This window comes from Triturus cristatus, chromosome 6 (assembly GCF_964204655.1).
Source record: "Triturus cristatus chromosome 6, aTriCri1.1, whole genome shotgun sequence".
NCBI lineage: Eukaryota > Metazoa > Chordata > Amphibia > Caudata > Salamandridae > Triturus > Triturus cristatus.
Window position 1 is genome coordinate 1,219,724,573 of NC_140589.1, and position 15,120 is coordinate 1,219,739,692.

The window sequence follows — 15,120 nt, forward strand, 5'->3', positions numbered from 1 at the left end:
AATAGAGAGTAAGTATTAGAGAGTAGTAGAGAGTGAGTAGTAGTAATGAATGAGTAGTAGAGAGTAGTGGAGAGCGAGTAGTAGAGAGTGAGTAGTGGAGAGTGAGTAGTAGAGAGAGAATAGTAGAGAATGAGTAGTAGAGAGTGGTAGAGTGAGTAGTACAGAGGGAGTAGTAGAGAGAGAGTAGTAGAGAGTAGTAGAGAGTGAGTAGTAGAGTAGTAGAGAGTGAGTGGTAGGGAGTAGGAGAGAGTGAGTAGTTTAATTTAAAAGGAACACAATGAGGGGCTTCATTTTGCCATAGAAATTATGATTAGTGCTGACAAAAGAAAAATTAGAGCACATTTTGAGTGACTTCTCAAATCCTCTTCTATTTCATTAAAAAATTCTGACATGCAGACTGAAACATGCATTTTCAATACCAGCAGCAGACTTCCCTGGTGAGCAGTTGCTTTACTACAGTGATCTAATAAGCAACTAGAGTGCTAACATTCCGAATTCATGGCAAATGTGTGACACATCTGAATGCCTTCTTGATGGAATCAAAGTAAAAAACCTGAAAGTATTTCCCACTGAGGAGACTGTAGTAAATGAGGAAATTAGGAAACTTTATAACAAATAAGTCTCCCAAGATGGCCACCAGAGACAAAAGAACCCAAATGTAGCACAAATATCACCCAGATGTAGCCCAAGTATAGCCCAACGACAGAATCTCCCAGAGTGTTCTAAAGAACAACTAGAGCGCTTACTGTCTTACTCATGACAATAGTATGGCACACCTGAAGCCATCTTGATTGGAATAAACTGGTAACACTTAAAACATTTAATTTAAAAAGGAACACAATGAGGAGGTTCATTTTGCCATAGAAATTATGATTAGTGCTGCAGAAAGAAAAATTAGGGCACATTTTGAATTCTCAAATCCTCTTCTATTTCATTAACAAATTCTGACATGCAGGCTGAAACATGCACTTTGAATACCAGCAGCAGACTTCCCTGGTGAGCAGTAGCTTTACTACAGTGATCTAATGAGCAAATAGAGTGCTACCATTCAGAATTTATGGCAAATGTGTGACACATCTGAATGCCTTCTTGATGAAACCAAAGTAAACAAGCACTGAAAATGCAATAGGTCTCGCCCTCGTTTAAGTTAAAGCAATTCTGTTTGTAAGAAGGTAGCTTTTTAGCTTTGCTTGTATTAGTGTTTTTCAAACTTTCATGTACACCACATGCATATGTATGCATATATGTATATGTATGCATGCATTTATATTTGTATTTATATAGATATGCAGATTATATATATGTTTATTTATATATATATATATACATACACATATATAAATGCATATGCATATATATGCATATATATATATTTGCATATGTGTGCGTGTAGAGAGAGGTAGAGAGGTAGAGGTGTAGAGGTGTAGAGGTGTAGAGGTGTAGAGGTTTAGAGGTAGAGAGGTAGAGAGGTAGAGAGGTAGAGGTAGAGAGGTAGAGAGTAGTAGAGAGAGAGGTAGAGAGTAGACAGTGAGTAATAGAGAGTAGAGAGTGAGTAGTAGAGAGTAGTAGAGAGTAGTAGAGAGAGTAGCAGAAAGTGAGTAGTAGAGAGTAGTAGAGTGAGTAGTAGAGAGTGAGTAGTAGTAGTAGAGTAGTAGAGAGTGAGTAGTAGAGAGTGAGTAGTAGAGAATAGTAGAGAGTAGTAGAGAGTGAGTAGTAGAGTGAGTAGTAGAGAGTAGTAGAGAGTGAGTAGTACAGAGTGAGTAGTAGAGAGTGAGTAGTAGAGAGTAGTAGAGTGAGTAGAAGAGAGAGAGTATTAGAGAGTAGTAGAGAGTGAGTAGTAGAGTGAGCAGTGGAGAGTAGTAGAGAGTAGTAGAGCGTGAGTAGTAGAGAGTAGTAGAGAGTGAGTAGTAGAGAGTGAGTAGTACAGTGAGTAGTAGAGAGTGAGTAGTAGCGAGTAATAGAGAGTAGTAGTGAGAGAGTAGTAGATAGTGAGTAGTAGAGAGTAGTGGAGTGAGTAGTAGAGAGTGAGTAGTAGAGAGTGAGTAGTAGAGAGTGAGTAGTAGAGAGTGAGTAGTAGAGAGTGAGTAGTAGAGAGTAGTAGAGAGAGAGTAGTAGAGAGTGAGTAGTAGAAAGTAGTAGAGAGTGAGCAGTAGAGAGTGAGTAGTAGAGAGAGTATGAGAGTGAGTAGTAGAGAGTAGTAGAGAGTGAGTAGTAGAGAGTGAGAAGTACAGAGAGAGTAGTAGGGAGTAGTAGAGTAGTAGAGAGTGAGTAGTAGAGAGTAGTAGAGTGAGTCGGAGAGAGAGAGTATTAGAGAGTAGTAGAGAGTGAGTAGTAGAGTGAGCAGTAGAGAGTAGTAGAGAGAGAGTAGTAGAGCGTGAGTAGTAGAGAGAAGTAGAGAGTGAGTAGTAGAGAGTGAGTAGTAGAGTGAGTAGTAGAGAGTGAGTAGTAGCGAGCAGTAGAGAGTAGTAGAGAGAGAGTAGTAGAGAGTGAGTAGTAGAGAGTAGTAGAGTGAGTATTAGAGAGTGAGTAGTAGAAAGTGAGTAGTAGGTAGTAGTGAGTAGTAGAGAGTGAGTAGTAGAGAGTGAGTAGTAGAGAGTGAGTAGTAGAGTGAGTAGTAGAGAGTAGTAGAGAGAGAGTAGTAGAGAGTGAGTAGTAGAAAGTAGTAGAGAGTGAGCAGTAGAGAGCAGTAGAGAGTGAGTAGTAGAGTGAGTAGTAGAGAGTAGTAGAGAGTGAGTAGTAGAGAGTGAGAAGTAGAGAGAGAGTAGTAGGGAGTAGTAGAGTAGTAGAGAGTGAGTAGTAGAGAGTGAGTAGTAGAAAGTAGTGGAGTAGTAGAGTGAGTAGTAGAGAGTAGTAGAGAGTGAGTAGTAGATTGAGTAGTAGAGTAGTAGAGAGCGAGTAGTAGAGAGTGAGTAGTAGAAAGTAGTGGAGTAGTAGAGTGAGTAGTAGAGTAGTAGAGAGCAAGTAGTAGAGAGTGAGTAGTAGAGAGTGAGTAGTAGAAAGTAGTGGAGTAGTAGAAAGTGAGTAGTAGAGAGTAGTAGAGAGTGAGTAGTAGAGTGAGTAGTAGAGTAGTAGAGAGCGAGTACTAGAGAGTGTGTAGTAGAGAGAGAGTAGTAGAGAGTGAGTAGTAGAGAGTACTAGAGAGTGAGTAGTAGAGAGAGAGTAGTAGAGAGTGAGTAGTAGAGAGTAGTAGAGTGAGTAGTAGAGAGTGAGTAGTAGAGAGATAGTAGTAGAGAGTGAGTAGTAGAGAGTAGTAGAGAGTGAATAGTAGAGTGAGTAGTAGAGAGTGAGTAGTAGAGAGTAGTAGAGAGAGTAGTAGAGAGTGAGTAGTATAGAGAGTAGTCGAGAGTGAGTAGTAGATAGTAGTAGAGAGTGAGAAGTAGAGAGAGTAGTAGGGAGTAGTAGAGTAGTAGAGAGTGAGTAGTAGAGAGTGAGTAGTAGAAAGTAGTGGAGTAGTAGAGAGTGAGTAGTAGAGAGTGAGTAGTAGAGTGAGTAGTAGAGTAGTAGAGAGCGAGTAGTAGAGAGTGAGTAGTAGAGAGTGAGTAGTAGAAAGTAGTGGAGTAGTAGAGAGTGAGTAGTAGAGAGTAGTAGAGAGTGAGTAGTAGAGTGAGTAGTAGAGTAGTAGAGAGCGAGTAGTAGAGTGTGTAGTAGAGAGTGAGTAGTAGAGAGCAGTAGAGAGTGAGTAGTAGAGAGAGTAGTAGAGAGTGAGTAGTAGAGAGTAGTATAGTGAGTAGTGGAGAGTGAGTAGTAGAGAGAGAGTAGTAGAGAGCAGTAGAGAGTGAGTAGTAGAGTAGTAGAGAGTGAGTGGTAGAGAGTAGTAGAGAGTAGTAGAGTGAGTAGTAGAGAGTAGTAGAGAGTGAGTAGTAGAGAGTAGTAGAGAGTAGTAGAGTAGTAGAGAGTGAGTAGTAGAGAGTAAGTATTAGAGAGTAGTAGAGTAGTAGAGAGTGAGTAGTAGAGAGTGAGTAGTAGAGAGTATTGGAGAGCGAGTAGTAGAGAGTGAGTAGTGGAGAGTGAGTAGTAGAGAGAGAGTAGTAGAGAATGAGTAGTAGAGAGTGGTAGAGTGAGTAGTAGAGAGGGAGTAGTAGAGAGAGAGTATTAGACAGTAGTAGAGAGTGAGTAGTAGAGTAGTAGAGAGTGAGTGGTAGAGAGTAGTAGAGAATAGTAGAGTGAGTAGTAGAGAGTGAGTAGTAGAGAGTGAGTAGTAGAGAGTAGTAGTAGAGAGTAGTAGAGAGTAGTAGAGTGAGTAGTAGAGAGTGAGTAGTCGAGAGTAGTAGAGAGTGAGTAGTAGAGAGTAGTAGAGAGTGAGTAGTAGAGAGTGAGTAGTAGAAAGTAGTAGAGTGAGTAGTAGAGAGATAATAGTAGAGAATAGTAGAGAGTGAGTAGTAGGGAGTGAGTAGTAGAGAGTAGTAGAATAGTAGAGAGTGAGTAGTAGAGAGTAGTAGAGAGTGAGTAGTAGAGAGTAGTAGAGAGAGTAGTAGTGAGTAGTAGAGAGTGAGTAGTAGAGTAGTAGAGAGTAGTCAGTCAGTGTAAGTCAGTCAGTGTCAGTCTGTCAGTCAATCAGTGTCAGTCAGTCAGTGTCAGTCAGTCAGTGTCAATCAGTCAGTGTCAGTCAGTCAGTGTCAATCAGTCAGTGTCAGTCAGTCAGTGTCAGCTAGAGCAGCTCTGCTGACCTGGTTCTCTGGCTCTAAAGCAGCTCTGCTGACCTGGTTCTCTCCCTCTAAAGCAGCTCTGCTGACCTAGTTCTCTGGATCTAGAGCATCTCTGCTGACCTAGTTCTTAGGCTACAGAGCAGCTCTGCTGATCTGGTTCTCTGGCTCTAAAACAGCTCTGCTGACCTGGTTCTCTGGCTCTAAAGCAGCTCTGCTGACCCGGTTCTATGCCTCTAAAGCAGCTCTGCTGACATGGTTCTCTGGCACTAGAGCAGCTCTGCTGACCTGGTTCTCTCCCTCTAGAGCAGCTTTGCTAACCTGGTTCTCTCCCTCTAAAGCAGCACTACTGACCTGGTTTCTCTGGCTCTACAGCAGCTCTGCTGACCTGGATCTCTGGCTCTAGAGCAGCTCTGCTGACCTGGTTCTCTGGCTCTAAAGCAGCTCTGCTGACCTGGTTTTATGGCTCTAAAGCATCTTTGCTGACCTGGTTCTCTGGCTCTAGAGGAGCTCTGCTGACCTGGTTCTCTGGCTCTAAAGCAGCTCTGCTGACCTGGTTTTATGGCTCTAAAGCATCTCTGCTGACCTGGTTCTCCGGCTCAAAAGCAGCTCTACTGACCTGGTTCTCTCCCTCTAAAGCAGCTCTGCCGACCTGGTTTCACTGGCTCTAAAGCATATATGCTGACCTGGTTCTCTGGCTCTAGAGCAGCTCGGCTGACCTGGTTCTATGGCTCTAAAGCAGCTCTGCTGACCTGGTTTCTCTGGCTCTAGAGCAGCTCTGCTGACCTGGTTCTCTGGCTCTAAAGCAGCTCTGCTGACCTGGTTCTCTCCCTCTATTTTTTTTTTTATATAACACATTTTTATTGGAGGATTGTAATACAGTACATCGTTGGGTTAAGTATTCCGCACGATCATGACATAGTGGTGCAAATCATACTATGGTGAAATATTATCATACAACCTTTGTCACAACTTGTCACTTGTTTACCTGGAAACATACCCATTATCATTCCTGCTTTCATTTTGTTACGGTATGAAGAGAAAACATCCCCCGTTATCCATAACTAATTTTCATGGAGCTCTGACAGGAGACATCCTGGAACATGGTATTCTGCCCAGTAAGCACTGTATCAACATATAGCTTATCATAAGAATTTTAAACAAAACAACTAAATCTTACTAACTTCCCCTCCCACTCCCTCCCCCCGCAGGCTCAGCAGATGCAAGATTGTACAATCGTATACATAGTCCAATTCAGCGCATTGTCTCTTTGTTATATACATTCATTAGTATGCTGGCCTCCAGCAACCCCCCTGTGCATGTCTCAGAGTTCCGGCTCCCTCCAGTTGCTGCCCCCAACTCCAGCCTCCTCAGAATACACACTAGGGACAGTATTCTAGCATGTCCAAAGCGCCAAGCTCCTCCATCAATAAATTCCATTCCATGGATATAGGCATCCTACACAATCCGCGCTGTTATTCCCTTTTCAATTCCGCGCCCACAGCCCCGCCCCACTCTAACAGCTCGTCATACCAGTCCTTCAATGCCGGTGGTCTAGTAGCTTTCCAATTCATTGTAATATTACGTTTGGCCAGAATGAGCGCCAAGTTATTAAATTTGATTACCGGACTACCTTTCTTCCCTCCGGGGCCCAGCCCCAACAGACAGTATTCCAGGCTGTCATTATTCCTCACTGGAGCTATACTGGTCAGTATCCCACAGACTGTCACCCAGTAGTGTCGTAATCGTGAACAGCTCCACAGCATGTGTAGCAAATACGCTGCCTGTAGTTGACAATGCGGGCACACATCTGATGAGTCTGGGAACATGGTTTTCAACCTGCGCGGTGTCAAATAGGCTCTATGTAGGAGCATGAGTTGTATGAACTTGATTTTCGGGTTTCTTGACACCTTCCTGGGATATTCCACCATCACACCCCACTCCTTGTCACTAAGCACCCGACCTATGTCCGTTTCCCACTTGTCACGCAGAGTCTGAAGGGACACCGCTGCCACTGTGCGTATGCCTTTGTATAGCCACCTAGTAAGATGTCGACCATTACCCATCAAATGCTGCATTGTGATCAATGCATGCGTGGCTGGTTCTACCCCCCCAGGTGCCCATGTAGTACGGATGTAATGAGATAGACTTGCGTGCAAAAGGAATAGTGTGTCCGACGCTCCATGTTCCCGTACGAACCCATCATGTGGCATCATGGTACCCTCCTTAAAGAAATCACCCACCGTGGTTGGTTCTCTCCCTCTAAAGCAGCTCTGCTGACCTGGTTATCTGCCTCTAGAGCAGCTCTGCTGACCTGGTTCTCTGGCTCTAAAGCAGCTATGCTGACCTGGTTCTATGGCTCTAAAAAAGCTCTGCTGACCTGGTTCTCTGGCTCTAAAGCAGCTCTGCTGACCTGGTTCTCTGGCTTTAGAGCAGCTCTGCTGACCTGGTTCTCTGGCTCTAAAGCAGCTCTGCTGACCTGGTTCTCTCCCTCTAAAGAGCTCTGCTGACCTGGTTCTCTGACTCTAAAGCTGCTCTGCTGACCTGGTTCTCTACCTCTAGAGCAACTCTGCTGAACTGGTGGTTCTCTCCCTCTAAAGCAGCTCTGTTGACCTGGTTTCTCTGGCTCTACAGCAATGCTGCTGACCCGGTTCTCTCCCTCCAAAGCAGCTCTGCTGACCTGGTTTCTCTGGCTCTACAGCAGCTCTGCTGACCTGGTTCTCAGCCTCTAGAGCAGCTCTGCTGACCTGGGTCTCTGGCTCTAGAGCAGCTCTGCTGACCCGGGTCTCTGGTTCTAGAGCAGCTCTGCTGACCTGCTTCTTAGGCTCTAGAGCAGCTCTGCTGACCTGGTTCTCTGGCTCTACAACGGCTCTGTTGACCTGGTTTCTCTGGCACTACAGCAGCTCTGCTGACCTGGTTCTCTGCACTCACGATGCACGCATCTGACTTAATATAAGTTTATTATAAGTACAAATATATTATTTTTATGAATATCTTAGATAATCTCTTGCCCTATTATGTATATTAAAGACACATACATATCATTTTGGAACATACATTTTTTTGTGGAATTCGCGCACCCAGCGCGCCGCAGCACGTTTATGATGTCACGCGGGACCCGCAACCGCACAAGCATCTTGTACCGTAATGCGCATGTGTTACGAATGCACGGGAGCAGGAGTCGCAGACTGGTCGCATATCAATCACGCACATCATGTAATATTAAATGTATATGATGTAACTGAAAAACACGCAGCCATCACACACCGTACGCGGATCCTTCACGACTTCTAAAATGGTGGCTAGAATGCGCACACCCACCGTGATGTGTACGCTTTGAGTGCACGGCTCCGAAAAAAATTGGATTTGTTTTTTTAAAGAAAATAATATAAATATATTAAAATTAAAAATAAAAACAAGAAATGTAATCAATATTTCAGCTTCAATTGAATTTTTTTGTTGTTGCAATTTTCAGAAAAATATATAAAGTTATTTAATGAATAAAATATTTATAAATAGACAGGTAAAAAACTGTAGAAAATCAGTACAAAAAAATAGGTATAACTACTATCACAACTAAAAACCTTTGAAATTCACTGAAAAAAACCATAGGTTTCAGAGACTTTATAGTTAGAAATTAGCATTTAAAAAAGCTTTGAAATTCACTGAACAAACCAGAGGTTTCAGAGACGTTATAGTTAGAAATTAGCATTTAAAAAACCTTAGAAATTCACAGAAAAAAACATAGGTTTCAGGGGTGTTATAGTTAGCTGGCCATTTCACTCGTACAAAACTATAGAAATTCCTCCGTTATAGTTAGTTCTGCTAACTATAATTCGCGTGCCCGCAATGCACTGCTGATGATGTCACATATTGCATCATTCATGACATGGTCAGTGACATCACCGATGACATCACTGATGACATCTCAAATGACATCACTGATGACATCATCCACATGACAGTCTGATACACCTCATCATACACCAGTATAACCTTTCATCACTCACTGTAAAACACAGAGTACCATACTTGAAACCATTGACACACCAATACCAGTTACTACATACCCACTCACTGATTCCTAAGTCTACGCACACAACTACCCATTCAACAACAGAATCATTTATAAATGCAGTCACTAATTAATAGAACACTATCAAATGCACTTATACACATATATAGACATTGACACATCAGCAGTCATCTTAGTCGGTTATGCAGTCATCCTACTCACTCATGAAAAGAATCAATCACACTTACATTTTTTACTCACTTACACAATTATCCAACAACACCTCATTTATTCAAACACATAGTAACTCATAGTTAATATGTTAAAAAATCACCATTACAATTATACACTCATTCATATAGTTACTCTCACAATCATTGACTCTTACACATACTTATTTATATACACCGACTCTCACATACAATGCCTTTTATTTTTTTTTACTTTGTTGAAGATGTACAACTAAAACATATATTCGCTCACCAACACACAAATAAATACACTCAGTCACCCAAACAACTGTTTCCACATGCACTCGTAAACCTATACACCTAGTCAATCAACCATTCACACATCTATGCATAGAGTTACACACACCCCATCCAACCACACACAAACTCACTGTCCCATACAAATACTCATCCAACTAATCGATAACTAATATACACACTCATGTAGTTAGTGACCAACTGATGCAGCATGTTATACAACAGAGACAGTGCTGCACACATTCACATAGTTTAGTTACTAATCCATGTATTAAGCGAGACACTTTTAATTACTCACTTAAACAGACAATCAGACAGCTACTAAATCCTCCATCCAAACAGTTACATATCCACTCAATCTTCAATACAGATTGGTATATATATAATACATATTTAAATTTCAGACTAAACCCCACTCACTGGATGATGTCATCAGTGATGTCATTTGAGATGTCATCAGTGATGTCATCAGAGATGTCACTGATCATGTCATGAATGATGCAATATGTGACATCATCAGCAGTGCATTGCGGGTGCGCGAGTATAGTTAGCAGAACTAACTACAACGGAGGATGTCTATGGTTTTGTACGAGTGAAATGGCCAGCTAACTTTAACACCCCTGAAACCTATGTTTTTTTCTGTGAATTTCTAAGGTTTTTTAAATGCTAATTTATAACTATAACGTCTCTGAAACCTATGTTTTTTAGTGAATTTCAAAGCTTTTTTAAATGCTAATTTCTACCTATAACGTCTCTGAAACCTATGGTTTTTTTCAGTGAATATGTATTATATATATATATATTCACTGAAAAAACCATAGGTTTCAGGGGCGTTATAGTTAGCTGGACTTTTCACTCGTACAAAACCATTGAAATTCCCCCGTTATAGTTAGTTCAGCTAACTATAACTCACGCGCCCGCAATGCACTGCTGATGATGTCACATATTACATCACTCATCACATGGTCAGTGACATCACTCATGACATCACTGATGACATCTCAAATGACATCACTGATAACATCATCCAGTGAATGTGTGTTTTTCTGAAAATTACATATGTTTTATATATGTATATCTCAAGGTCGATGGAAGAATAAATGGGTATATAAGTGTCTAAATGGATGATTTGTTTTTGAAAAATTGATTGTATAACTGACTGATTAAGTGTATCTTAGTGAATACATGGCTTAGTGAGTAATGTTTAAATTTGTAAATATCTGTATCAGTCTCTCACTTTGTGTATAAGTGACTGCATGGGTTGGTGAGTAGCTACATGAGTGTCTATATAGGTTATTAGTTGGTTTTTTGAGTATCAATATGAGTGTCTGAGTGTCTGTATGGTTCGGTGGGGGGTATTACGTAGTGCATAGGTGCATGAATGAGTGACTCACTGTTTGTATGTGTTGAAGACAGCATGTGTGCAGGACTGTATGGGTGGATGAGTGTGTGCATGGGTGTGTTACTGAGTAATAGACTGTCTCAATAGTGTCTTTCTGAGTAACTACTTATGTTTTAAACTAGTATATGTGACTATTGGTGTATATAAGTGAGTATATGTGAGAGTGAGAGATTGAAAGAGTTCCTGTATGAATAAGTATGTGTTTCTATAAGTGATTGTTTAAAAGAGTAAGTATGTGTAAGTTTCTGTAGAAGTAAGTGTGGTGGTGTGTGTATAACTGTATATGCAAGTAAATGGATGTTTGATTCTTTATTAGCATGAGTGACTATGTGTGTGAGTAACTCTATGGATGAGTGGCGTTGTGTAACAGGATGTATAGGTGTGTGAGTACATATGATGAGTGAGTACATGTATGAGTGACTGTATAGGACTGTTGGTGAATGAGTGGATGTGTATGTGGATCTTAGAATTACTGAATAGGTTGTTGTAACTGGTATTAGTATGTCCATTGTTTTGAACATTGTAGTTTCTATTTTTGAATGTGTGTATCAAAGGTTATATTAGGGGAAGAGGAGGTCTTCCACTCTATCACAAGGATGATGTCATCAGTCATGTCATTAGTGATGTCATTTGAGATGTCATCAGTGATGTCATGAGTGATGTCACTGACCATGTCATGAGTGATGTAATATGTGACGTCATCAGCAGTGCATTGCGGGCGCGCGAGTTATAGTTAGCTGAACTAACTATAACGGGGGAATTTCAATGGTTTTGTACAAGTGAAAAGTCCAGCTAACTATAACGCCCCTGAAACCTATGTTTTTTTCAGTGAATTTCTAAGGTTTTTTAAATGCTAATTCCTAACTATAACGTGCCTGAAACCTATGGTTTTTTCAGTGAATTTCAAAGATTTTTTAAATGCTAATTTCTAACTTTGCCTACAGAGATAGGACATGTGAAGAAAGAAGAAAAAACGCACAGAAAGAAAAAAAAGAAATGCAGAAAGAAGCAACAGAAGTCCTCAAAGACGAAGAAAAGTGCAGGAAGAAGGATAACGTGCAGAAAGAACAAACAGAAGAGCAGAAAGAAGCCTTGTTGCAAAATCATCCTGTACCCTCAACTTTTTCAGACGGATACTGGTGGTAACTGAGTCTGACTAACCAGTCCTAGAGCCAGTGCTATGTTAAAAGACACTCAGAATACAGTGAAAACACCTACATACACTAGGGAACACTATGCGTTGGGGTCCCCCTGTGATCAGCATGACCTCCACTGTAAGCCCCTAGTATATAATAGGGCAGGGGATTAAAACTACCTCTTAAAACGCGCCACAGGGCGTGTTTGCACATGTCACCTCAGGCCCCGTCCCCTCACTTCCCCACTGTGTAAACACGCCCTGTGGCCGTTTTAAGTTGGGAGATTAAGTCCCCTTGAATCCTGAGGGTCCCTAGGGTCCAACTAGACCACTAGGTACCTCCAGTAAGCGCCACAGAGCTGCGTTGCAGAGAGATGTAAAAAGGGGCACGGCCTAGACCACCTCTCTGCAACGCAGCGGAGTGGTGCTTACTGGAAGCACCTGGTGGGCTAGTTGGCCCCCAGGGTCCCTCAGGATTGAAGGGGAATTATTTCCCCAACTTAAAACGCGCCACAGGGCTTGTTTGCACACGTTAACTCAGGCCCCGTCCCCTCCCTTCACCACTGTGTAAACACGCCCTGTGGCCGTTTTTAGTTGTGAGATTAAGTTCATTTGAATCCTGAGGGTCCCTAGGGTCCAACTAGCCCACTAGGTACCCCCAGTATGCGCCACAGAGCTGCTTTGCAGAGAGGTATAAAAAGTGGCACGGCCTGGACCACCTCTCTGCAACGCAGCTCAGTGGCGCTTACTGGAAGCACCTGGTGGGCTAGTTAGCCGCCAGGGGCCCTCAGGATTGAAGGGGAATTATTTCCCCAACTTAAAACGCACCACAGGGCTTGTTTGCACACGTTAACTCAGGCCCCGTCCCCTCCGTTCACCACTGTGTAAACAAGCCCTGTGGCCGTTTTTAGTTGGGAGATTAAGTTAATTTGAATCCTGAGGGTCCCTAGGGTCCAACTAGCCCACTAGGTACCTCCAGTATGCGCCACAGAGCTGCGTTGCAGAGAGGTGTAAAAAGTGGCACGGCCTGGGCCACCTCTCTGCAACGCAGCTCAGTGGCGCTTACTGGAAGCACCTGGTGGGCTAGTTAGCCCCCAGGGGCCTTCAGGATTGAAGGGGAATTATTTCCCCAACTTAAAACGCGCCATAGGGCGTGTTTGCACACGTCACCTCAGGCCCCGTCCCCTTCTGTCCCCACTGTGTAAACATGCCCTGTGGCCGTTTTTTAAGTTGGGAGATTAAGTCCCCTTGAATCCTGAGGATCCCTAGGGGCAAAATAGCCCACTAGGTACGTCCAGTAAGCCCCATTGCAGAGAGGTGTAAAAAGGGGCACGGCCTGCACCACCTCTCTGCAACGCAGAGCAGTGGCACTTATTTGAAGCACCTGGTGGGCTAGTTGGCCCCCAGGGTCCCTCAGGATTGAAAGGGAATTATTTCCCCAACTTAAAACGCGCCACAGGGCGTGTTTGCACACGTCACCTCAGGCCCCGTCCCCTCCCTTCACCACCGTGTAAACGTGCCCTGTGGCCGTTCTAAGTTGAGAGATTAAGTCCCCTTGAATCCTAAGGGTCCCTAGGGTCAAACTAGCCCACTAGGTACCTCCAGTAAGCGCCACAGAGCTGCGTTGCATAGAGGTGTAAAACGGGGCGTGGCCTCAGAACACCTGTCTGCAACGCAGCTCCCTGGCGCACACTGGAGATACCTGTTGGACTAGTTGGCCCTCAGGGACCATCAGTATTGAAGGGGAATTAATTCCCCAACTTACAACTGGCCAGGGGCGTGGCCGGTCTTTTATTTATTTTATTTTTTTTAGGAAGGAGGGCTGTTTGGCCCCCCTTCTTTTTCTAATTTACTGGCTGTTGGAAGGCGGACCCCGAGGAGTCGGCGAGACCACCAAGGGGGGGGGGCCCTCACACTGCACGAAGTAGCCGAGCGCTGCCGAGAAGCCTCCTGAGAGATCCTTCTCCTATCACGTACTAGCACAGTAACACCACCACACAGGACTCAAGGAGGTTGTCTCAAGACGAGCAATTCTTTATCAGTATTTAAAGGTTACGAGATCAATATTTACACGAAAGGGATCGAGGGATCCACCAAAAGTCTCAGTGTCTCTTTGGAAGGGTAGGGGTAGCGGGACAGTCTTTGGCAGGAGCTCGGTACGAGGGTACCTGGGGACCAGTTCTTATCCTCAAGCTGGAGGACCTCCGGATCTCGGAGGGGTCGAGCCGCGACGGCGTCAGCAGGGCTCTGGCGTTCAGTTCGTGGGGAGCCGCGATCAGGTCAGCAGGGCTCTCAAGGTGGTTTCTGCTCAGCTCGAGCCGCGACGTCGTCAGCAGGGCTCCGAGGGAGGTTTCAGCGAGGTTGGGCCGCGTCAGCGTCAGCAGGGCCCCGATGTTCCGGGGGGCTTCAAGGTGTTCACAAGAAGGAGCCGCGACGCAGTCTGCAGGGCTCGTGATAGTTCCAACAAGAGTTCTTCTCCGTAGGGTCAGCCGCGAATCAATCAGCAGGGCTCTCGACTCCGGGATACAACTGCCGATCTGTGGCGGGGTCGCCCCAGATATAGGTCTGGAGCCCTTTGATGTCCGGACCCTGGCGCCCGGGGGGGGCGGAGAGGCCGGGTGGAGGTGGCCAGACGCCCAGCAGGAGAGGCGCCAGGCCAAAGAGAGTTGCAGGGCGATCACACCTAGGGATGGGAGGACAGTTGGGGGTCTCATCGATACTGTCCTCCGCCGGGGGTGGTGAATGGTTCCTGTGGCACCCCCTGGCCAGTTCTTGGTGCCTCGATGTCGGGGCTTCGCTGGGGCCGAAGCCGGGTTGAGCGGGGTCGCGCCGGCTGGTGCACAGAGTCACGTGGATGCCAACAAGATGGCGGAGCCACGAGGGGTATGCGACCTTGTGCGGCTCGGGATGAGGGGTCTCGGTGCAGTTCGGAAGGGTGGCCCGTGAAGGCCGGGGCGGGGAACGGGCACAATCCACAGGGGTAAGGACCACGCCACGAGGCCGGGTCCAACAGGCGTCGTCCCCAGCCGAAGGCATGGAGAGTCACCCATCTCCTTGGGGATTCTCCTCGTCAAGGCGGAAGAAGCGGGACAGGCCGTCGGCGTTGGCGTGGTCATTGCCGGGCCGGTGTTCAACATCAAAGTCCATCCCTTGCAGCGAGATGGACCACCGCAGCAGCTTGGGGTTCTCGCACCGCATTTGCATTAACCACCGCAGGGGCCGGTGGTCGGTCTGGACCCGGAAGTGGGTACCGAAGAGATAGGGCCGGAGCTTCTTAAGGGCCCACACTACAGCGAAGGCTTCACGCTCGATGGTGCTCCATCGCTGCTCCCGGGGCAGTAGCCGTCGGCTGATGAAGGCCACTGGTCGGTCGAGCCCCTTTTCATCGGCCTGGGACAGGACGGCCCCGATCCCATACTCGGAGGCGTCCGTCTGCA